This window comes from Pristiophorus japonicus, chromosome 11, assembly GCF_044704955.1.
Source record: "Pristiophorus japonicus isolate sPriJap1 chromosome 11, sPriJap1.hap1, whole genome shotgun sequence".
Classification (NCBI taxonomy): domain Eukaryota; kingdom Metazoa; phylum Chordata; class Chondrichthyes; family Pristiophoridae; genus Pristiophorus; species Pristiophorus japonicus.
Window position 1 is genome coordinate 182,301,690 of NC_091987.1, and position 23,373 is coordinate 182,325,062.

The window sequence follows — 23,373 nt, forward strand, 5'->3', positions numbered from 1 at the left end:
CCTCCGAGGTGGCCAAGATGGGGTCTTGAGCTGAAATGTCGGTTCAGCCCGAGTTTAGTACAAGACGCCATCTTTGTAAAGGAGTTGAAGCCTGTGTTAGAAAATGCCATGGGAGGATCATTAGGGGGCTGGTTGCCACTTAAATTGCCTGCTCATCAAGGAGGCTGCACGGCATTTTGGTGGATAGCACATGACCTAACGCCCTCTCCGAACAGCGACCATCTGATTGGGAGAAAACAAGCCATTGCAGAGGATGTTGAGCGCTACTTAAAGGTATGTCACCTATTACTGCTAGAGGTTTGAAGAGGACTTTTGAAACACATTGGGAGACTTCCTGGGGCACATTGTCAAGACTTCAACAACATTCGAGCAACATTTATTCCAGAAATTCTCTGAGGACTCTACCTAAACAAAGTGCTGTGCTACTCCACCCTCCTGGACACCTTATAGGAGTCACCAGGAGAAAGGGCATCTTGCTAGGGACTCCCCTTGGTCTGCAGGAGAAATGGGAGGAGGACACGAGGCCAGGCAGAGCAGCACCAGCTCCTATAGGAGAGAGGGACAGGAGGGCGAGGTGCTGTCCTTGCCCCCTGCGTACAAGACATCCCTCCTCCTCTGGACCTCCTCCAGCAGGATCCCCAGTGCTGTGTCTGAGAACCTGTGCGCCCTTGGTCCCTGAGCCATCCTGCAACATGTCACTGTGTGCCAGCCAGAGCACTCCACAACTTCAGTGGAACTATGTGCGCGGAGCCCATATATACTGCGCCACAAAAATTGCGTCTGATCATCGCTTGAGTGCTAAACCTGCAGGTGTCTGGTTTAACACCTCCAGGCAAGTTCAAATGATAGTAATCAGCAATTGAGCTAAAACCAGACTTTCAACCAGGCATGTCTTATTAGCACAGCACCCATTTAGTGCCTGTTTTCACCAAAATAACCCCCTTAATATTTCCAAATGCTGTAGGAACTGGCGACCTGATTGAAGCCCATCTATCTCATCAATAGATCTTTTTTTTAAAGACTATTTTCCCGCAATGCATTGCACATAGGAGCTGTGGGCAAGTATGCTTATAGTAATCTCACGCTCTATAAACATTGACAGGAAATATTGGACGAATCCCAATGTAAATTCAAGTGTTTTTTTTAAAGATTCTCCGACATTCAATCAACGTTCATTTATAGTTTTGCCCCAATTTTCTCCTGTTCTGAGGTGCTGACCCAGGCTGGGGTGCAATTCTTTAGGTGGAGCCCAGTGGCCATGCCTCCTCTGCGAGCCTGATAGCGTCACCAGCTATCCAACCGTGGGTTGGACAGAGTGCGCCACACCCGAGCTCATTCATTTAGATTTCCTCAGTCCACTGGATTGTAATTGGGAATAGGAACTCCGACTCCGAGCTCTTCTCTCTAGCCTAGTGGTGTGGAGGCCATCTCTGCCAGCACCCCAGCCGAGATCAGTTAACTCGGTACCTGAGTCGTCCAGGTCTGTCTGACTCAATTGGAAACTGGGCAGCAACTTTAGTAACTGCAAAACAGATACACCGCTTTGGGTACTGTTGAGGGGGATGACTCATCAGGGGAGAGCAGCAGCAGCCAGGTTCATGGCACCGTGGCTGGCTCTGCTGCACAGGAGGGCAGGAAAAAGAGTGGGAGAGCAATAGTGATAGGAGATTCGATTGAAAGGGGAATAGATAGGCGTTTCTGCGGCCGCAACCAAGACTCCAGGATGGTATGTTGCCTCCCTGGTGCAAGGGTCAAGGATGTCTCGGAGTGGGTGCAGGACATTCTGAAAAGGGAGGGTGAACAGTCAGTTGTCGTGGTGCACATAGGTACCAACGATATAGGTAAAAAACGGGATGAGGTCCTACGAGACGAATTTAGGGAGCTACGATTAAATTAAAAAGTAGGACCTCAAAAGTAGTAATCTCAGGATTGCTACCAGTGCCATGTGCTAGTCAGAGTAGGAATCACAGGATAGCTCAGATGAATACGTGGCTTGAGCAGTAGTGCAGAAGGGAGGGATTCAAATTCCTAGGACATTGAAACCGGTTCTGGGGGAGGTGGGACCAGTACAAACCAGACGGAATGCACCAGGGCAGGACCGGAACCAATGTCCTAGGGGGAGTGTCTGGGAGGAGTTAAACTAATATGGCAGGGGGATGGGAACCTATGCAGGGAGACAGAGGGGAATAAAATGGAGACAGAAGCAAAAGATAGAAAGGAGAATAGTAAAAGTGGAGGGCAGAGAAACCCAAGGCAAAAAACAAAAAGGGCCACTTTACAGCAGAATCCTAAAGGGTCAAAGTGTGTTAAAAAGAAAAGCCTGAAGGCTCTGTGCCTCAATGCGAGGAGTATTCGGAACAAGGTGGACGAATTAACTGTGCAGATACGATGGATAGGCAATGGCAAACCTTTAAAAATCATGTGGACGAACTTCAACAATTGTACATCCCTGTCTGGAGTAAAAATAAAACAGGGAAGGTGGCTCAACCGTGGCTAACAAGGGAAATTAAGAATAGTGTTAAATCCAAGGAAGAGGCATACAAATTAGCCAGAAAAAGTAGCAAGCCGGAGGACTGGGAGAAATTTAGAATACAGCAGAGGAGGACAAAGGGTTCAATTAAGAGGGGGAAAATAGAGTATGAGAGGAAGCTTGCCGGAAACATAAAAAATGACTGCAAAAGCTTCCATAGATATGTGAAGAGAAAAAGATTAGTGAAGACAAATGTAGGTCCCTTGCAGTCGGATTCGGGTGAATTTATAATGGGGAACAAAGAAATGGCAGACCAATTGAACAAGTACTTTGGTTCTGTCTTCACAAAGGAAGACACAAATAACCTTCCGGATGTACTAGGGGTCCGAAGTTCCAGTGAGAAGGAGGAACTGAAGGATATCCTTATTAGGCAGGAAATTGTGTTAGGGAAATTGACAGGATTGAAGGCCGATAAATCCCCAGGGCCTGATAGTCTACATCCCAGAGTACTTAAGGAAGTGGCCCTAGAAATAGTGGATGCATTGGTGATAATTTTCCAACAGTCTATCGAATCTGGATCAGTTCCTATGGACTGGAGGGTACCTAATGTAACACCACTTTTTAAAAAAGGAGGGAGAGAGAAAACAGATAATTATAGACCAGTTAACCTGACATCAGTAGTAGGGAAAATGTTGGAATCAATCATTAAGGATGAAATAGCAGCACATTTGGAAAGCAGTGATAGGATTGGTCCAAGTCAGCATGGATTTATGAAGGGGAAATCATGCTTGACAAATCTTCTGGAATTTTTTGAGGATGTAACTGGTAGAGTGGACAGGGGAGAACCAGTGGATGTGGTGTATTTGGACTTTCAAAAGGCTTTTGACAAGGTCCCACACAAGAGATTGGTGTGCAAAATCAAAGCACATGGTATTGGGCGTAATGTACTGACGTGGATAGAGAACTGGTTGGCAGACAAGAAGCAGAGAGTTGGGATTAACGGGTCCTTTTCAGAATGGCAGGCAGTGACTAGTGGAGTGCCGCAGCACTCAGTGCTGGAACCCCAGCTCTTTACAATATATATTAATGATTTGGATGATGGAATTGAGTGTAATATCTCCAAGTTTGCAGATGACACTAAACTGGGTGGCGGTGTGAGCTGTGAGGATGCTAAGAAGCTGCAGGGTGATTTGGACAGGTTAGGCGAGTGGACAAATACATGGCAGATGCAGTATAATGTGGATAAATGTGAGGTTATCCACTTTGCGGGCAAAAACACAAAGCCAGAATATTATCTGAATGATGACAGATTAGGAAAAGGGGAGGTGCAGCGAGGCATGGGTGTCATGATTCATCAGTCATTGAAGGTTGGCATGCAGGTACAGCAGGCTGTGAATAAGGCAAATGGTATGTTGGCCTTCATAGCAAGGGGATTTGAGTATAGGAGCAGGGAAGTCTTACTGCAGTTGTACAGGGCCTTGGTGAGGCCCCACATGGAATATTGTGTTCAGTTTTGATCTCCTAATCTGAGGAAGGGCATTCTTGCTATTGAGGGTGTGCACCGAAGGTTCACCAGACTGATTCCCGGGATGGCAGGACTGACATATGAGGAGAGACTGGATCAACTGGGCCTGTATTCACTGGAGTTTAGAAGGATGAGAGGGGATTTCATAGAAATACATAAAATTCTGACGGGACTGGACAGGTTAGATGTAGGAAGAATGTTCCCGATGTTGGGGAAGTCCAGAACCATGGGACATAGTCTTTGGATAAGGGGTAAGCCATTTAGGACTGAGATGAAGAGGAACTTCTTCACTCAGAGAGTTGTTAACCTATGGAATTCCCTACCGCAGAGAGTTGTTGATGCCAGTTCATTGGATATATTCAAGAGGGAGTTAGATATGACCCTTGCGGCTAAAGGATTCAAGGGGTATGGAGAGAAAGCAGGAACGGAGTACTGAAGGAATGATCAGCCATGATCTTATTGAATGGTGGTGCAGGCTCGAAGGGCCGGATGGCCGACTCCTGCACCTATTTTCTATGTTTCTATGTAACTGACCCATTATAGGAGTCGGCACCTAATTTAAGTTAGCTGCTTAAAAAGGTCTCCTTTTTATGTGCACAATGTCCCCTTTTCATGCCCAAGCAGGACCTGTGTAAGCGGTTCCCAGGATCCTGTCTGTGACATCCTGAAATAAAAAGAAAGATAGCGTTCAATATTCCCCCCTTATTTTTTTTTGGGTGCGTGACCCATTCATAGTTTTGTGCGAAGCTTCACATTGGAAAAGCTCATCCCGGGGTGCGCAAGACTGGCCATGCACCTTTATAGGGAATGTTGCTTGCATTTATATAGCGTCTTTCATAACCTCAGGTCATCCCAAAACATTTTACAGCCAATGAAGTGCTTTTGAAGTGCAGTCACTGATGTAATGTAGGAAACGCTACAGCCAATTTGAGCACAGCAAGCTCCCACGAAGAGCAATGTAATAATGACCAGATCATCTGTTTTGTTGATATTGGTTGAGGGATAAATATTAGCCAAGATACCGGAAATGACTGGAAATCTCAGCAGGTCCAGCAGCATCTGTGGAGAGGAAGCAGAGTTAACGTTTCGGGTCGATGACCCTTCGGCAGAACTGGAGAGTGTTCGGAAAGAGCAGATTCTTAACGAGCACTGAAAGGGGGAGGGGATGAAAGAATCAAAGGGAAGGTCTGTGATAGTTGGAAGAGAGGAGAGATTAGAGAGACAAAAGGGATGATAGCCCAAATTCAAATGGTAATGCCAGGAGTTAGAAAAACATTAGTCAAGATAGGGTGTGAATGGCAGGATAATGACCAGCTGCCATTCCAACATCCGCAGTATTTTGCTTTTGTACCGGAAATGACTAACAGGAAGCACGCAACAACAATCGCGCCTTTAACGCAGTAAAATGTCCTCTTCACAGGAGTAATATGAGACAAGAAATTTGACACCAACCCACAAGGTGAAATTAGTGCAGGCTTGGTCAAAGAGGTAGGTTTTAAGGAGCGTCTTGCAGCAGGAAAGAGAGGTAAAGAGGTGGAGAGGTTCAGGGAGGGAATTCCAGAGCTTAGGGCCCAGGCAACAGAAGGCACGACCACCGAAGGTAAAGCGATTATAGGGGCATCCAACATTATCTGTTGTACCTCCCTCTTTTGCTTAAACAAAACCTTCAAGCTTCAGATGTATATCAATCACCTCCAGGATTCTACACCCTCTGTTGGTCCTCTCGAGGTTGTAACTTATTGTGGGCATCTATGGTATGGCCTTGTGCCCAAGCGCTCTTCGCCACAGCACAGTGGTGCCCCGACACGCCAGTCCATTGCTTTGTTCAACTCCTAAACGATTTTATGAAACGTGGTGCTTGAGAAAAGAGCAAGGTCTTTCAGGATAAATTTAATAACCTTAAATAGACTATATGTGGACAGTGAATGGGTTTCCTGCAATTATTATTTCTCCCTCCTCGTTATATCTCTGCTTAACTTTAGTTCCCGGGGGCACATCCCACATTATAGCATTTGAATCTTTCCAACATCCTGTCACTAAAGAGCAAATATTTATTATCCATTATCACTCAGGAAATCCCCTTTCATTTTCATCAGGTTAAATACCATCAGACCACAGCTAGGGTATCTCTGATCTTGGATGATTATGTGGGAAGCTGAAAGTTGGAATGCGCTGTAGAGCACTAGTCTGCAGTGACCCCGTCTCTCTCTGCTCGAAGACCAGAGCAGAGTGGTCTCGGGACCTGTCCACAATGCAGGGATTCTGTGGCAGAGCCTGGCTTGCGAGCTTGCTGCTCAGTGTTTATTTAATCTGCAAATAGTTTACTTGAACTGTGATCCCCCCACTTCACACAATGCAAATACTCAGTGAATAGCGAGCCGTGGGTGCCAAGAGCTCGATCAGTTGGCTGTTGCTTGCCCTCACATTGCTGGGTCCCGAGTGCCTGTTGATTCTGGCAATCTGTGACTTAAAGGAACAATTTTAATTTAAAAATCTGACAAACTGTCTCTCTGTTCTACTCCTACGATGGCTGAGGATTCAGACTAACACTCATTTCACCCAGATTGCAAAACATGTTTGCACCCTATACTCAGACTGTGTGCAGTAAATATAAATAATCAATTTATTTCCCCCCTGCATCATATTACAGCATAGTAGGATTACATTATTTCCTTCAATTTACATCCCCCACCGCCCCACTTACCTCCTTCCTCTGTGATGCCAAAGAGACTCCCAAAGCAAGTGCTCTACTCGGGACTCCACTGCAAATGAGCCAAAGGTTGGCAGAGGAAATGATACAAGGACACCCTCAAAGCCTCCCTGTTAAAGTGCAGCATCCCCACTGACACCTGGGAGTCCCTAGCCAAAGACCGCCCTAAGTGGAGCAAGTGCATCCGGGAGGGCGTTGAGCACCTCTAGTCTCATCGCCGAAACCAAGCGCAGGCAACGGAAAGAGCGTGCGGCAAACCTGTCCCACCCACCCTTACCCTCAACGACTCTCTGTCCCACCTGTGACAGGGATTGTGGTTCTCGTATTGGACTGTTCAGCCACCTAAGGACTTATTTTTAGAGTGGAAGCAAGTCTTCCTCGATTCCGAGGGACTGCCTATAATGATGATGATGACTTATGCTGTTGTACAGTTCCTCAGGTTGTCAGCAGGCCTCTGGTACTTCTCCGAGGGCTATTCATATGACACATCAAATCGAGGCCCTGATTGTTCGTTCCAGTGGCTCAGACAGATTTTAACTAAAACTCTGGGTGTTATTTAAAGAACGGCAGGAACTTTTCCTGGTGCCCTACTCATCGTTGCCCTCTCAACCAATGCCACCAAGGAAGAGCTTGCATTAATATAGTGCCTTTCACGACCCCAGGATGACCAAAGCACTTTACAACCAATGAAGTACTTTTGAAGTGTGATCACTGTTATAAAATAGGAAACACAGCAGCCAATTTGCGCGCAGCAAGCTCCTACAAACAGTAATGTGATAATGACCAGATAATCTCTTTTATAATTCTGTTGGTTGCGGGATAAATGTTGGCCAGGTTACCTACTCACCTGCTCTTTTTCGAATCGTGCCTTGGGATCTTTTACATTGGTTATTCATTGCTTTGCACTTTGTGTGACCTTGTGTGCAAATGGCTGCCACATTTGTCAATATAACAGTCATTGTACCTGAAAGTAATTAATTGTATGGGAAGAACTTTGGAATTTTTGAGAGATATTATAAGGCATTATATGAATGCAATTTTTTTCTTTCTCCATGTGAGGCTGAACAGTGTCAGTAACTAGTGACTGTGGGGCAACAGGCTTGCCAGAGCCCCTTCTCCAACACACACATTTCCAGCAGTTGCATCTCTGGCTGATGGAGAGTGGAACAAGACCCAACATTTAACATTGCACAAAACACCGCAACTTAGAAGAACAATTTTAGGTATATTAATAATATATGGCAGTGTGCTCTCTCTTTTTGTTATGCAGGACAGAGTAATGTTTCTAAATATATTATTTATGGCCACACTTGACTTTTCACAGGCTTTCAAATGATCAGCTCATATGTGTGGCAGATGCGTTCTGTGTGTTGTTTCGGAGCTGAGGTCAGAGTATGGGGAGGAACAAGGGGTGGGATTCTGTTGAACCACTATACCTCCCAACGCAGATTCCAATTGGCAGGCCTGACTAAAGAGAATAATTGTTCCATCTTCAAACCAGAAGCATCCACTGCCACCCATCCTGTGCTCAATGTCCAGCTTTGACAACCAAGCTCAGAATAACTAACCAGGGAGTGACATGGGTTTGTTTCCTGACCTTTTTAATCCTTCATATTTGTTTCCTCGCTTGTCTAGAGGTGTATTTTTCATGGGGTTTTACCCTCCTAATCTTTTCTAATATTTATTGCAGCCATTTATTGTTTTTGCACAACCAGCACTGTCACCCTTCAAGCCTCTGGTTCCCCCTCCCTCAGCATATCAATTTGCACGGTCCTTATTCTGGTGTTCAGATCCCTCCATAGTCTTGCTATATCTTATCTCGTCAATCTTCTCTAGTCATATGCTCATGGTTACTGCTACAAATACTCGCTGAATATTAACAAATATAATCTTATGCATATAAACAAATACTATTGACTGAATGCAGTGACAAATACTCTCTGAATACAGACTGCCGGGCCGCCTGTGATTTCTGCGGTCTGGAGGTGTCCATGTTCCATGTGTATATACAGTGTGTGAGGTTGCAGCCCCTATTCCATTATTTGAAGGGGCTGCTCCTCGATTCTTGGCTGCACTTCAGTCCCACACTCCTGATCTTTGGGCACCCCGTGCGGAAGGGAGAGGGCAGGTCGGAAGGCCTCCTCGTAGGACTGCTCCTGGGCCTGGCCAAGGTGGCCATTAACCGGTCCAGGCAACGGGCGGTCGAGGGGATCGTTCAGCCCGACTGCTTGCCTCTCTTCCGCGGTTACATCCGAGCCAGAGTGTCCCTGGAGATGGAGCAGGCGGTGTCCACCGGGACGCTCGCGGCCTTCCGCAAGAGGCAGGCACCGGAGGAACTGGAGTGCATCATTTCAACAGGGAACAACATTTTAATTTAATTTGATTTGACAAAGTTCCCTTTAATGTTTAATTGTTAATTTGTGGGTTTTGGTGCCCTTAAAAAGGGGCATTTATTTTAAAAGTTTTACAAAAATAGTTGTAGAGCTGTAGAGTTGGGAGTGGCTTAGCCAGTCATGTGATGTTCACAAGATTCAATAAAACCCCAGCCAGTTGGGTTCAGGAGATCCACGATGAGGCAGGTGGTTGTGAGCCTGGTGGATGAACTGGTAATGTGTAGTGTGATTGTTCAACCTTTGCTAATAAACCAATAAATGGCCTAGGTGAGGCCACACCTTGAGTATTGTGTGCTGTTTTGGCCTCCTAATCTGAGGAAGGACATTCTTGCTATTGAGGGAGTGCAGTGAAGGTTCACCAGACTGATTCCCGGGATGCAGGACAGACATATGAAGAAAGACAAATGGATTGACTAGGCTTATATTCACTGGAATTTAGAAGAATGAGAGGGGATCTCATAGAAGCATATAAAATTCTGATGGTATTGGACAGGTTAGATGCAGGAAGAATATTCCCGATGTTGGGGAAGTCCAGAACCAGGAGTCACAGTCTAAGGATAAGGGGTAAGCCATCTAGGACCGAGGTGAGGAGAAACTTCTTCACTCAGAGAATTGTGAACCGATGGAATTCTCTACCACAGAAAGTTGTTTAGTCCAGTTCGTTGGATATATGCAGAAGTGAGTTAGATGTGGCCCTTACAGCTAAAGGGATCAGGGGGTATGTAGAGAAGTCAGGAGTGGGGTGCTGAAGTTGCATGATCAGCCATGATCATTATTGTGTTCCTAACACAAATGAGACTGCACACAGGGAGGCTAAAGTAACAGTGACCTCAGTCTTTATTAAGACACTCCAGAGTGAGTAACAGACCGTAGGGCCCGGCTTATATACCATGCTCAGGGGATGCACTCCCTGGTGGCGGAACATGGGAGTGCATGCTTTACAGATACATAACATCACTCCCCCCCACGCACCCCCCCCCGCCCCCCCAAAGTCAAAGTGAAAACAATTTACAAGGTGAGGCGGTCAGGAGCCTTTCTTTCCCTGGTGGACCGCCTCGGTACAAATGTTTCCTATGGTGTGTTGGCTGTGCCCTCGCTGGGCTGGCGTGTGGTTGGCCCTGCAGGTCTGCTGGGTGAGCCTGGCCTTGCTGGGCTGTTGGGTGTGATGGGTTCGATTTCCTGGTCCGGCGGTGTTGTTGATCCTTTGGTTGTGTGTTGTGGGCTCGAAAAAGGTGGCGTCTGCTATGGGTTGTTCAAGGCAGTCTGTGAACCTGAGCCTCATTTGGTCCAGGTGCTTTCTGCAAATTTGTCCATTGTCTAGTTTGACTACAAACACCCTACTCCCTTCTTTTGCTATCACCGTGCCCACGATCCACTTGGGACCATGTCCACAGTTTAGCACATGCACAGGGTCATTCAGATCAATTTCCCATGACACAGTGGCGCGCCCATCGTTTACATTTTGTTGCTGCCGCCTGCTCTCTACCTGATCATGCAGGTTGGGGTGAACCAGCGAAAGTCTGGTTTTAAGTGTCCTTTTCATGAGTAGCTCAGCCTGGGGCACCCCTGTGAGCGAGTGGGGTCTCGTGCGGTAGCTGAGCAGTACTCGGGACAGGCAGGTTTGGAGTGAGCCTTCTGTGATTCGTTTAAGGCTCTGTTTGATTGTTTGTATTGACCGCTCTGCCTGCCCATTGGAGGCTGATTTAAACGGGGCTGAGGTGACATGTTTGGTCCCATTGCGGGTCATGAATTCTTTAAATTCGGCACTGGTGAAACATGGCCCGTTTTCACTGACCAGTATGTCAGACAGGCCGTGGGTGGCAAACATGGCTCTCAGGCTTTCAATGGTGGCAGTGGCAGTGCTTCCCGACATTATTTGATATTCAATCCATTTTGAAAAAACATCCACCAGCACCAGGAACATTTTACGAGAAATGGGCCCACAGAGTCGACATGGATCCTCGACCATGGTCTGGAGGGCCAGGACCACAAACTTAGTGGTGCCTCTCTGGGCGCGTTGCTCAACTGAGCACACACGCTGCATTGCCGTACATAGGACTCTAAGTCAGAATTGAGACCAGGCCACCACACGTGGGATCTGGCTATCGCTTTCATCATTACTATACCCAAGTGTGTGCTGTGGAGATCCGAGATGAATGTCTCCCTGTCCTTTTTGGGTAGCCCTATGCGGTTACCCCACAACAGGCAGTCTGCCTGAATGGACAGCTCATCCTTTCGCCGCTGGAACGGCTTGATTAGCTCTTGCATTTCAGCGGGGATGCTAGCCCAGCTCCCATGCAGTACACAGTTTTTTTACTAGGGACAGCAGAGGATCTTGGCTGGTCCAAGTCCTAATCTGGCAGGCCGTGACAGGTGATTTATCATTTTCAAACGCTTCCATGACCATCAACAAATCTGCGGGCTGCGCCACCATCAACAAGTTTGCAGGCTGCGCCATTTTCACCCCCGTGGTGGGCGATGGTAGCCGACTGAGATCATCCGCACAGTTCTCAGTGCCTGGCCTGTGGCGGATGGTATAGTTATACACTGATAGCGCGAGTGCCCACCTTTGTATGCGGGCTGAGGCATTAATATTTATCCCCTTGTTTTCAGCGAACAGGGATGTGAGGGGCTCGTGATCGGTTTCCAGCTCAAATTTGAGGCCAAACAGGTACTGATGCATTTTCTTTACCCCAAACACACACGCTAATGCCTCTTACTCATGCTGTAGACCATCTTAGCCTTAGACAACCTCCTGGAGGCATAGGTGACAGGCTGCAACTTCCCCGCAATGTTAGCTTGTTGTGATACACACCCGACTCCCTACGATGACGCATCACATGCTAGCACAAGTCTTTTACACGGGTTATACAATACAAGCAGCTTGTTGGAGCATAAAATGTTTCTGGCTTTCTCAAAAGCAATTACTTGTTTTTTTCCCCATACCCAGTTCTCATCTTTACGCAATAACACATGCAGGCTCGAAAGGCCGAATGGCTTACTCCTGCACCTATTTTCTATGTAGGGGCTCTAAGAGGGTGCTTAACCCCAGTAGGAAGTTACCAAAATAGTTGAGGAGTCCCAGGAATGACCGCAGCTCCGTGACGTTCTGTGGCCTGGGCGTGTTCCTGATAACCTCTGTCTTGGTATCTGTGGGTCGAATGCCGTCCGCCGCGATTTTTCTCCCCGAAAACTCCAGTTCTGTTGCCATGAAGATGCATTTCTACCTCTTCAGCTGCAGCCCTACACGATCCAGTCGCTGGAGGACCTCCTCCAGGTTTTGTAGGTGCTCGACGGTGTCCCAACCCGTGACCAATATGTCGTCCAGAAAAACCACCGTGCGCGGTACCAACTTGAGTAGGCTCTCTATGTTTCTCTGGAAGATCGCTGCAGCCGACGAATTCCACACGGGCATCTGTTGGAGATGAACAGTCCCTTGTGCGTGTTGATACAGGTGAGGCCCTTCGAAGACTCCTCCAGCTCCTGCGTCATGTAGGCCGAAGTCAGGTCGAGCTTGGTGAATGTCTTGCCTCCTGCCAGCGTCGCAAATAGGTCGTCTGCTTTAGGTAGCGGGTATTGGTCCTGTAGCGAGAATCAATTAATAGTTACTTTATAATTGCTGCAAATCCTGACTGTGCCATCACTTTTGAGTACTGGAACAATCGGGCTGGCCCACTCATTGAATTCCACTGGGGAGATGATGCCCTCGCGTTGCAGCCTGTCCAGCTCGATTTTCACTCCCTCATCATGTGAGGTACCGCTCGCGACTTGAGATGAATGGGTCATGCCTCTGGGACCAAGTGGATCCACACCTTTGCCTCGGAAAAGTTTCCAATGCCTGGCTCAAAAAGGGAAAGAAATTTGTTTAGAACGTGGGTACATGAGACCTCATCGACATGTGATAGTGCTCGGATGTCATCCCAGTTCCAGCAGATTTCGCCTAGCCAGCTCCTTCCAAGCAGTGTGGGGCCATCGCCAGTGACAATCCAGAGTGGCAGTTCGTGCACCGTGCCCTCATAGGTGACCTTGACCATGGCACTGCCCAGGACAGTGATAAGCTCTTTGGTGTACGTTCTCAGTTTCGTGTGGATGGGGCTCAGGTCTGGTCTGAGTGCCTTGTTGCACCACAGTCTCTCAAACATCTTTTTACTCATGATGGATTGGCTAACGCCAATATCCAGTTCCATGGCTATGGGTAAGCCAATCAATTTTACATTTAGCATTATAGGTGGATATTTTGTCTCAAATGTGTGCACCCCGTGTACCTCAGCATCTGCCTCCTCTCTCTGAGGCTCGAAATTGCTTTGATCTACCATGGACAGATCTTCCTCTGCCACGTGGTGGTTAGCAGGTTTTGCAGAACTTGCTGCTCGCCTGCTCGCTCGTTGGATGTGTCCCATTGTTCCAAAACTCTTGCAAACATACCCCTTGAAGCAGCGTGAATAGGCTGAATGGAAGCCTCCACAATGCCAACAAGGTGTGAATTGCCTTGCATTCATCCTTTGTTGGGGACTCTGAGTCATCTGGGTCACCTGAGGCCTGCTGGCAGTTGCAGACTCATGGGTTCTGCCCTGTACATTTCTGCTCGCAAACACAGTTCCAGTTAATTTATGAACATTGCTCGCACTTGTGTGCTGAGAGATGGTTTGGTGTTATCACTGGTGGACATAAACGCCTGTGCTATCGCAATGGCCTTACTGAGGGTCGGTGTCTCTACAGTCAAAAGTTTTCGTAGGATGGTCTCGTGGCCAATGCCCAGCACAAAAAAGTCTCTGAGCATTTGCTCCAGGTAGCCATCAAACTCGCATTGTCCTGCAAGTCGCCTTAGCTCGGCGATGTAGCTCGCCACAACCTGACCTTCAGATTGTTGGCACGTGTAGAACCGATACCTCCCCATCAGCACGCTCTCCCTCTGGTTAAGATGCTGCAGAACTAGTGTACACAGCTCCTCATACGACTTATCTGTGCGTTTCACCGGAGCCAGAAGATTCTTCATGAGGCTGTAGGTCAGTGCCCCGCAGACCTTGAGGAGGACCGCTCTCCTTTTTGCAGCGCTTCCTTCTCCATCCAGCTCGTTGGCGACAAAGTACTGGTCTAGCCGTTCGACATAGGCTTCCCAGTCCTCGCCCTCCGAGAACTTCCCCAGGATGCCCACAGTTTGCTGCATCTTTGCGTTGGATTCGTATACTCGTCCAAACTGCCTGAAGCTTATTTTCCTGCGGCCTCCTTTCCTGTGGCCAAAGGGTCTTTCCTGCCCTTAGCCTCCATTGTAACTTCAGAAAATCTTGAGGATTTGGCCAATGTAGGTGTTCCTCTCTCTGCCCATTAGAATTATAATGAGCTCCAGCACTAGCTCTTTCTCCCTTTCTTTCTCCATTTCGTTCCCCCGTTTGTCCTTTCTCCTTCCATTCATCTTTTGCCCTTTTTTTACTCTCATTCCCCCCCCACCTCCCCCATCAAAACATGTTTCTTTTGGCTCTTTAAGCTGCTGCAGCTACACTGGGTTTCCCTCCTTCCCAGAAACAGGAACCAGTTGAGGTGTCGGATATCCACTTGAACCCAACCATTGCGTACTAACTTTGCTTCCCCCTTTAGCTTAGTCCACGTCAGTCTCGGTCGGTTGCAATGTTCAGTTGCAAAGTGATATTTGCTGATATCTGGGAGCACACCACACACCACGAACCCCCAGGACTGGGGTATAAATAGTCCCTCCCCCCCCCCCCCACACACATTGCTGCTGTGCGTGATGGGGGAAGGAGCGGCAATGTATAAATGGTTTTGTTTTACTTAAGAGCACTGTAGGATCCAACGCTGTGCTCTCACGGCTACCTGAAAATCACACAATGTTCGGAGGGCCAGGCATTGACGACAGAATGGTAACACGAGTTCAATAGAAACATAGAAACATAGAAACATAGAAACATAGAAAATAGGTGCAGGAGTAGGCCATTCGGCCCTTCTAGCCTGCACCGCCATTCAATGAGTTCATGGCTGAACATGCAACTTCAGTACCCCATTCCTGCTTTCTCACCATACCCCTTGATTCCCCTAGTAGTAAGGACTTCATCTAACTCCTTTTTGAATATATTTAGTGAATTGGCCTCAACAACTTTCTGTGGTAGAGAATTCCACAGGTTCACCACTCTCTGGGTGAAGAAATTCCTCCTCATCTCGGTCCTAAATGGCTTCCCCCTTATCCTGGCACAATGGATCATTATGGATTCTGGGGAGTCCAGAAGAGTGGGTGGGTGACCTAATTTCCTTTGTTGCACTTTCTTAAGAAAGACTTGAATTTATATAATATATAAAAGTAAAATACTGCGGATGCTGGAATCTAGAATAAAAACAGAAAATGCTGGAAATCTCAGCGGGTCCGGCAGCAGCTGTGGAGAGGAAGCAGAGTTAACGTTTCGGGTCGATGACCCTTCATCAGAACTGGAGAGTGTTCGGAAAGAATGGATTCTTAACAAGTCCTGTGAAAGGGGGAGGGGAAGAAGGAACAAAAGGGAAGGTCTGTGATAGGGTGGAAGACAGGAGAGATTAGAGAGACAAAAGGGATGATGGCCCAAATTCAAATGGTAATGCCAGGAGTTAGAAAAACATTAGTCAAGATAGGGTGTGAATGGCAGAATAATGACCAGCTGCCATTATATAGCGCCTTTCACGACCAACGGACTTTTCAAAGCGCTTTACAGCCAATGAATTATTTTTGGAGTGTAGTCAATGTTGTAATGTAGGAAACGCAGTAGCCAATTTGTGCACAAGCAAGCTCCCACAAACAGCACTGTGATAATGACCAGATAATCTGTTTATTTTTGTTATGTTGATTGAGGGATAAATATTGGCCAAGCAATAACTCTCCTGCTCTTCTTCGAAATAGTGCCATGGGATCTTTTACGTTCACATGAGAGAGCAGACGGGGCCTCGGTTTAATGTCTCATCCGAAAGACAGCATCTCCGACAGTGCAGCACTCCCTCAGCACTGTACTGGAGTGTCAGCCTAGATTTGTTTTTGTTCTCGAGTCCCTGGAGTGGGACTTGAACCCACAACCTTCTGACTCAGAGGCGAGAGTGCGACCCACTGAATCAAAACTAAAGGGCATAATGAGCTAGTTTGTACTGACCTGATCCCAATCTCCTGCCTCACACTTGGGTAACTCATTCTCCACTGATCACTGAGCTAACCGTCCATTGAACAGTAGCATTTAGCTGCAAATTCATTGATAGGCATTTTTAGATGGGTCTGGTGTAAATAGGGAATGAATTTACTGAGTAGCAGAACCTTCTGAAATACCTACCATACTGAAGAGGCAGCTGGATTTAGCCTGGCATCACAGTGTTAATACACAGTTAACCGAGGCACCAGTCGCGAGCATGTCAATCTTCTCATACAAGTGTTTGGCAATAGATTTGCAGGGTTAATGTTTAATTGGGAATATTGAGCAAAGAGAACGTTATTCCCACTGCTCCAGAGACCAGCAATGTTCAGCAAAGCAGCTTTCTGGCAATTGGATGTTAAAATATCGGCACAACTTCCCACAAGGTGGAATGCGGTTCGACGCCTTTTGTCCACAACCCTTCCTGATTTCGGGGTGGTGCTGAAAGGTAGGCCGGTAATCAGCAACGTGCATTTGCTCACCACCTAGTAGCCGTATCAAGAGTAACATCGCCAGGGAGCAGGACAACCTTCCTGTCTTCTCGGCCACCAGTGGTGCATGTGACCCGAAAACCATTTTTTATACGGGAGAGATGATCAGAGCCAAGATAAACAGCTGTACGTGTATGCAGGGATATTTGTTTTTAAAACCAGAGTAGCTTATCGGAGTAAAAAGGACTCCAACTTGCGTGGAAAAACACAAGATGCTTCACAGATGCATTGAGAAGAGGGGAGATATTCGGGGTGAAAAGCTTAGTCAAAGAGGTGGGTTTTAAGGAGGATCTTAAAGCAGCAGTGAGTGGTGGAGAGGCGGAAGGCTTTAGGGAAGGGATTTGAGAGCGTTAGGCCTAGATTACTGAAGGCTCATGCCATCAATGCTGGGGCGAAGGGAGGAGGGTATGCACAAGGTGCTAGTCAGAGGAATGCAGAGCTGAATTGGGGGAGGGGTTTGTAGGGTAGGGAGAGGTTACGGAGATGGGTATGGGCGAGGCCATGAAGAAATTTAAACAGAAGGATGAGAATTTAAAATTAATGGTGTTTGGGGGGGGCGCGTGGGGGGAGGGTACTGGGAACGTTTGTAGGTCATTGAGCAGAGGAGTGATGGGTGAGTGGGACATAAGCTCAGCACATTGCAGATCTGGTTCTCCAGCAGGTTCTGTCTGTAGTGAACAGTGACATCCTAGTACTGCAGTTTATAAGGAAATTGTTGAAAGATCAGCCTTTTCATGAGGTGCAGTACTTCTGAGCCATGTGTGCAGATAGGTTGCTGTGTTTTTACGCAAGATTGAAATGTGGTGACTGATATATATTGAATAAAGAGTCTGACCAGATACTGTGAGCTCAAAGTAAGGTGTGACCATAGTCCTTTATTACAGGTCTCCAGAGTGCCTCTCCAGCCTGTGAGGCCTCCTTATGTACAGGTGCTCCCAAGGGATTATGGGATCCCTGGGACTCCAGCGGATGAGCCCTCTGGTGGTTAAACAAGGTATTTACAGGTTTATAACAGTGACATTTTCAGGGCAGTGATTAAACGTCATTTTGCCAGACTTGTAACGTTCTTGTGTATTTTTAAAAAACTTTTGTTTAATGATTTCTATGCTCATTAAATTGGAGAATGAAACACTCTCCCATTTCAGGCACCCAGTGTCAACAACAAGCACACCCAGGTGGGGTATGTTGGATAGAGAGGAAAAATGAACTTACATTTATTTCGCGCTGTTCACCTTCTCAAGACATCCCGAGGTTCATCAGCCAGTAAAGTAAATGCCTAAGTCTCTCCTGAGCATGTGTGCAGCTCAGAGATAAAGTGACGCTCAACAAACCTTTATCGCTTTAATTGGGCTCTTCATCGAAGTTAACACATTTAAGTGGGAGCAAGTTAACCTAACATAATTTGAAAATGATTGGTTCCCATTGCTATTGTCCCCTGCTGTCTGAATCTGCGGCCAGCTTTGTACGTAAAGGGACAGTATATTTTGCACTGAAATGTCATGTAATCCTAAATGTTACCAAAGGAAAGAAAAAAGAAAGAACTTACATTTATATAGTGCCTTTGGCATCCCGAAGCACTTTACAGCCAATGAAGTGCTTTTGGAGTGTAGTCACTGTTGTAATGTGGTAAGCACAGATTCCAATTTGCGCTCAGCAAGCTCCCACTAACAGCAACATGATGAAGATCAGATAATCTGTTTTCCCCACAACTCTCCTTCAGCACTGAACTGGAGTGTCAGCCTGGAGTTTTGTGCTCAAGCTCTGGGATGGGAATTGTACCGACAACCTTCCGACTCAGGTACTACCAACAGAGCCACGGCTGACACTACAAGGTACTTGGCTTGTGTGGGCAGGCTGACTGGACCAAAGAGTCTTTTCCTCTTGGTCATAGTTTGCACATCTAGGTGACAAGTGCAGAACGGTGTACACCTAGGTGACCAGTGCAGAACGGCGTATGCTAGGTGACCAGAACGGTGTACATCTAGGTGACCAGTGCAGAACGGTGTACATTTAGGTGACCAGTACAGAATGGTGTACACCTAGGTGACCAGTACAGAACAGTGTATGTCTAGGTGACCAGTGCAGAACGGTGTACGTCTATGTGACCAGTGACAGAACGGTGTACGTCTATGTGACCAGTGGCAGAACGGTGTACGTCTATGTGACCAGTGGCAGAACGGTGTACATCTAGGTGACCAGTGCAGAACAGTGTATGCTAGGTGACCAGTACAGAACGGTGTATGCAAGGTGACCAGTGCAGAACGGTGTACATCTAGGTGACCAGTGCAGAACGGTGTATGCTAGGTGACCAGTGCAGAACGGTGTACATCTAGGTGATCAGTGCAGAACGGTGTATGCTAGGTGACCAGTGCAGAACGGTGTACATCTAGATGACCAGTGCAGAACGGTGTATGTTAGGTGACCAGTGCAGAACGGTGTACATCTAGGCGTGATCTGACCCAATGGAAAGTCTTGGCATGACACCACCTCACTTGTGCCTAACCAAGCTCACACTATAATTGAGCATTTGTTCACTGCCGGCCGCCATTGATATGGGTCTATAAATGTACGTGTGCCAAGTCTAACCGGGTCGTGCTTTGTGTGGCCGAGCTGATGTTATCATCATCATAGGCAGTCCCTCGGGATCGAGGAAGACTTGCTTTCACTCTTAAAATGAGTCCTTAGGTGGCTGTACAGTCCAATATGAGAGCCACAGACTCTGTCACAGGTGGACAGATAGTTGTTGAGGGAAGGGGTGGGTGGGACAGATTTGCTGCCTGCGTTTGATTTCTTCATGCTCTCGGCAATGAGACACAAGGTGCTCAGCGGCCTCCCGGATGCACTTCCTCCACTCAGGGTGGTCTTTGGCTAGGGACTCTCAGGTGTTGGTGGGATGTTGCACTTTATCAGGGAGGCTTTGAGGGTGCCCTTGTAATATTTCCTCTGCCCAGCTTTGGCTCATTTGCCGTAAAGGAGTTCCCAGTAGAGCGCTTGCTTTGGGAGTCCCGTGTCTGGCATACGAACAATGTGGCCTGCCCAACGGAGCTGATCAAGTGTGGTCAGTGCTTCAATGCTGGGGATGTTGGCCTGGACGAGGACATTAATGTTGGTGCGCCTGTCCTCCCAGGGGATTTGCAGGATCTTGTGGAGACATCATTGATGATATTTCTCCAGCGACTTGAGGTGTCTACTGTACATGGTCCATGTCTCTGAGCCATACAGGAGGGTGGGTATTACTACAGCCCTGTAGACCATGAGCTTGTTATGAGCTTGCCGAGTTGATATGATCCAGAATGGTGAGATAATGGAGTTAAAACCAATTTTCAGTGTTAAAATTAATCGGCATTTAGTACAAAGTGGAAGGAGCTGTCCCAAACATAAAAGCATTTTTGAACAAATATCTTTGTTCCTTCGACCGTACTTCTCAACATGTGGCTTTGTAATAATGGAATTTGAGGCAAACGTACAAGCTGATGTAACACAGCTACTGGGGAATCTCAGAGGCTTAAACAGGAAACTGGGTCCTTTCAGCTGGGAGAAGTTTTCTCAGAAGGCTTTTATTTGCGTCTATGAGCTGGAGGTCACGGCCTGTGTTTGTGGCGTGGGAAACTATCAACACATGCTAGGCCCAATCAATGGCCCCATATCCTGACATTGTCCTGCAGGGACAATCTCTACGTCATGCAAGCAGCTGCTGGAGCATCTGTACAGGGAAAATAGAAGAGAAATGGCCACATTTTTGAATGATAGGGGAGTCATGGGGTTATGGGGAGCAGGCACGGAAGTGGAATTGAGGCCAATATCAGATCAGCCGTGATCTTATTGAATGGCGGAGCAGGCTCGAGGGGCCAAATGGCCTACTCCTGCTCCTATTTCTTATGTAATCTTTCTGAGCCTGGCTATTCTGTATCACTTGTTGTCTGAGCGGGTCAGCATGTTTTACAGCCTGTTTCCTGGTTGACTGCCATCTTATTGCCCCACATGTGCTCACCGATTACTCCCTGCTAACCTCACGTTCTGTTGCCAGCCTGTGATCTCCAGGTACTTACTGCACCTTTCAGCTTTTTGAGTAGCTGGCCTGGAAATTGCTAATCTCTAAAATGGCTAATCCATGTTTTTATAAATAGCAGTCCATTTGTTTCCCACCTCTGTGTTTTATGTCATAGAGACCGTAGTTCATCGTGTTCTGCCGTTTTTCAATTATTTTTTTTATCAGCAAAGCCAACATCAGAGACCAGTCATGGTCCCAGATCCTGCTTCCTCTCCTCCCCCTGTGCTCGCTCTGAATTTGGACTTCGAGAATGGACGTCCTATTGACAGTCCATTGCGCTGGCACACTCGCATTTTATAAAGAATTTTGCAAATGTTCCTCGTCTGTTGGTGTCATCTTTTTCGGATGTACTCGAACCTGAATGAAAATGATGACTGGTGGGGGATGGGTCGATGCCTGTTCCATTGGTATGCCTGGTGGGGTGGAGGATGGGTAGATGCCTGTTCTATTGTTATGCCTGGTGGGCTGGGGGATGGGTCGAAGCCTGTTCTATTGTTATGCCTGGTGGGGTGGGGGATGGGTAGATGCATGCTTCTCTTTGTGTGTTAGAAGGTTAAGTTGCAAAGAGACTGAAACTAGCCCAATCTACTACAATGGCACACATACGTATATGTACCAGTTGTATTGTACTGTGCGGAGGTAGGATGTTGGGTCAAGGCTGAGATTTCACCCTATGGTTAACAGGCTTCCTCTCCAAGAGGGAGGAAAGAAAATCGAAGGGGCAGGTCACCCTTTCACATAGAAGCAGTGGCTTGTTCCAGAGCTACACAACGGGGCAGGTTACTTCCTTGGTGAAAGAAGAGTTTGAATAACAAAGATCTCCAAATGAAGGGAGAAAAGGCAAAAGGAATGGGAGAAAATTTCCCATTGCATTGTAGCCCATCAAGGACCTTTAAAGGCCCAGAACCAGAAAATAAGTGATAGAAATCATCCAACTCCTGATGGCGCTGTGGTAAATGATGAGTTATGAACCATACAGACCAATAAGGTCCCCAGTTTGATCTCTGGTCTCTGTTGAGTCGGCTGATCTGAGCTGGCACAGTACCAGTGGCCCCTGGTTTAGAAAGGGGGAACATCAGCTTGGGATCCTGCCATTGATCGCCATCCAGTGACTTGGAAGATGACCAGTAAGGCGAAATGGTTTTACCACAGCAGGGTGTTCTAACCTCAACCGGCCCTGGAAATGAGCCCCCGATGTAACAGAGCTTGTTTAAATCGCAGGGGCAGACTCTGTACTTGATGCCATGGATTTATTGCCATGGAAATTTGATACAGAAATGTGACTTCTTTATGTGGTATCCTGAAACTAATCTATTTTACAAATGTCAAGGTTTAGACACGTGTTGCAGTTCTCTGTCTGTGGCTGGAGGAAGGAGCAGCTTGATGACATAATGTTGAGCTCTGTGCCACGGAGCAGCATGACATGGTGCTTCACTTATGATTTCTACTCAAATGCTTATCTCATACACAGCATCAAAGACTATTTCCATAAGCGAGCCCTTGCTCTCCACCAACCACGTTCCTTTATTCAAGCAAAATCTAGTAATGCACGCCCAGGGGGTTGAACAGCAACCTTTGTTACTGTATTTAGCTGGACTGCACGTGTCATGACCCCTGTCATGCCGTCCTTTCCCATTGCCCTCAAAGTGGTACAATAACGATTCTCTCAGACCGTAACTTCCGGTTCTAAACAATAGTGCAGGTTGTGCAATAATAACCAATCACCGAGACAGTACAGCAGATTACAATGGATGGAATTTTCAACTTCCAATGGGAAGAATAGTCAAGCGGGGTCAGCTAATGTGCCAAATGGTTCTCAGTTGTAAAACATCTCTGAATGAGCTTTGCAGATAAAATGTATTTATTGTTCATTTGATTGAATATGAAAACCATGGATCTTGCCTGCAACAGCTTATGTGTTTCAAGCAATAACCAAAGTCTTCCAGTTTCCTATGCGGATGGATTCCAGAATTAAGACTGAAGCTCCCTATCTGTCATAGTTGTGATTTATGCCCCTGTGAGCATGCTCACAGGTTGGTAGAGCTGTTGAGTTGGGAGTGGCTTAGCCAGTCATGTGATATTCACAAGACTCAATAAAACCCCAGCCAGTTGGGCTCGGGGGAATCCACGATGAGGCAGGTGGTTGTGAGCCTGGTGGATGAACCGGTAATGTGTAGTGTGATTGTTAAACCTTTGGCTAATAAACCAACTGGTTCTTAATAGCAATGTGTTGCTATGAATTCTTAAGCAAAGAACCCATGAAGCAAATACATTACAACGGTGAGTTCTGGTCTGTGGTTATTCCACGTGCTTAATTCCCTACCTCGGTCATGTCATCATCGGAGCTGATGAACAGAGAGGGAGAGAAAATGAACAAAATAATCCACAGCAACTCTTCTGTACCTGCCAGCCTCAGTTCGGAGTGTATCCACAAAAAAACTGGAAGCAGGTTCTTTGTCCCTATAGATACGGGAAGTCTGTGGTGCTGGGTAGTCTTGGCTAAAGAAGAAAAAAATAAAAGTGTATGTGTATTTTGAGGAGGAAGGGTCCATACATCATCTCCTGCAGAATGGGAT

At 47.0% G+C, this 23,373-nt stretch overlaps 1 protein-coding gene across 1 annotated transcript in view; it reads left to right on the forward strand.

Annotated features, from left to right (window-relative positions):
* esama (endothelial cell adhesion molecule a) overlaps window positions 1-23,373 on the forward strand; it is a 169,571-nt gene that overhangs the window by 93,375 nt on the left and 52,823 nt on the right. The window lies entirely within an intron of this gene.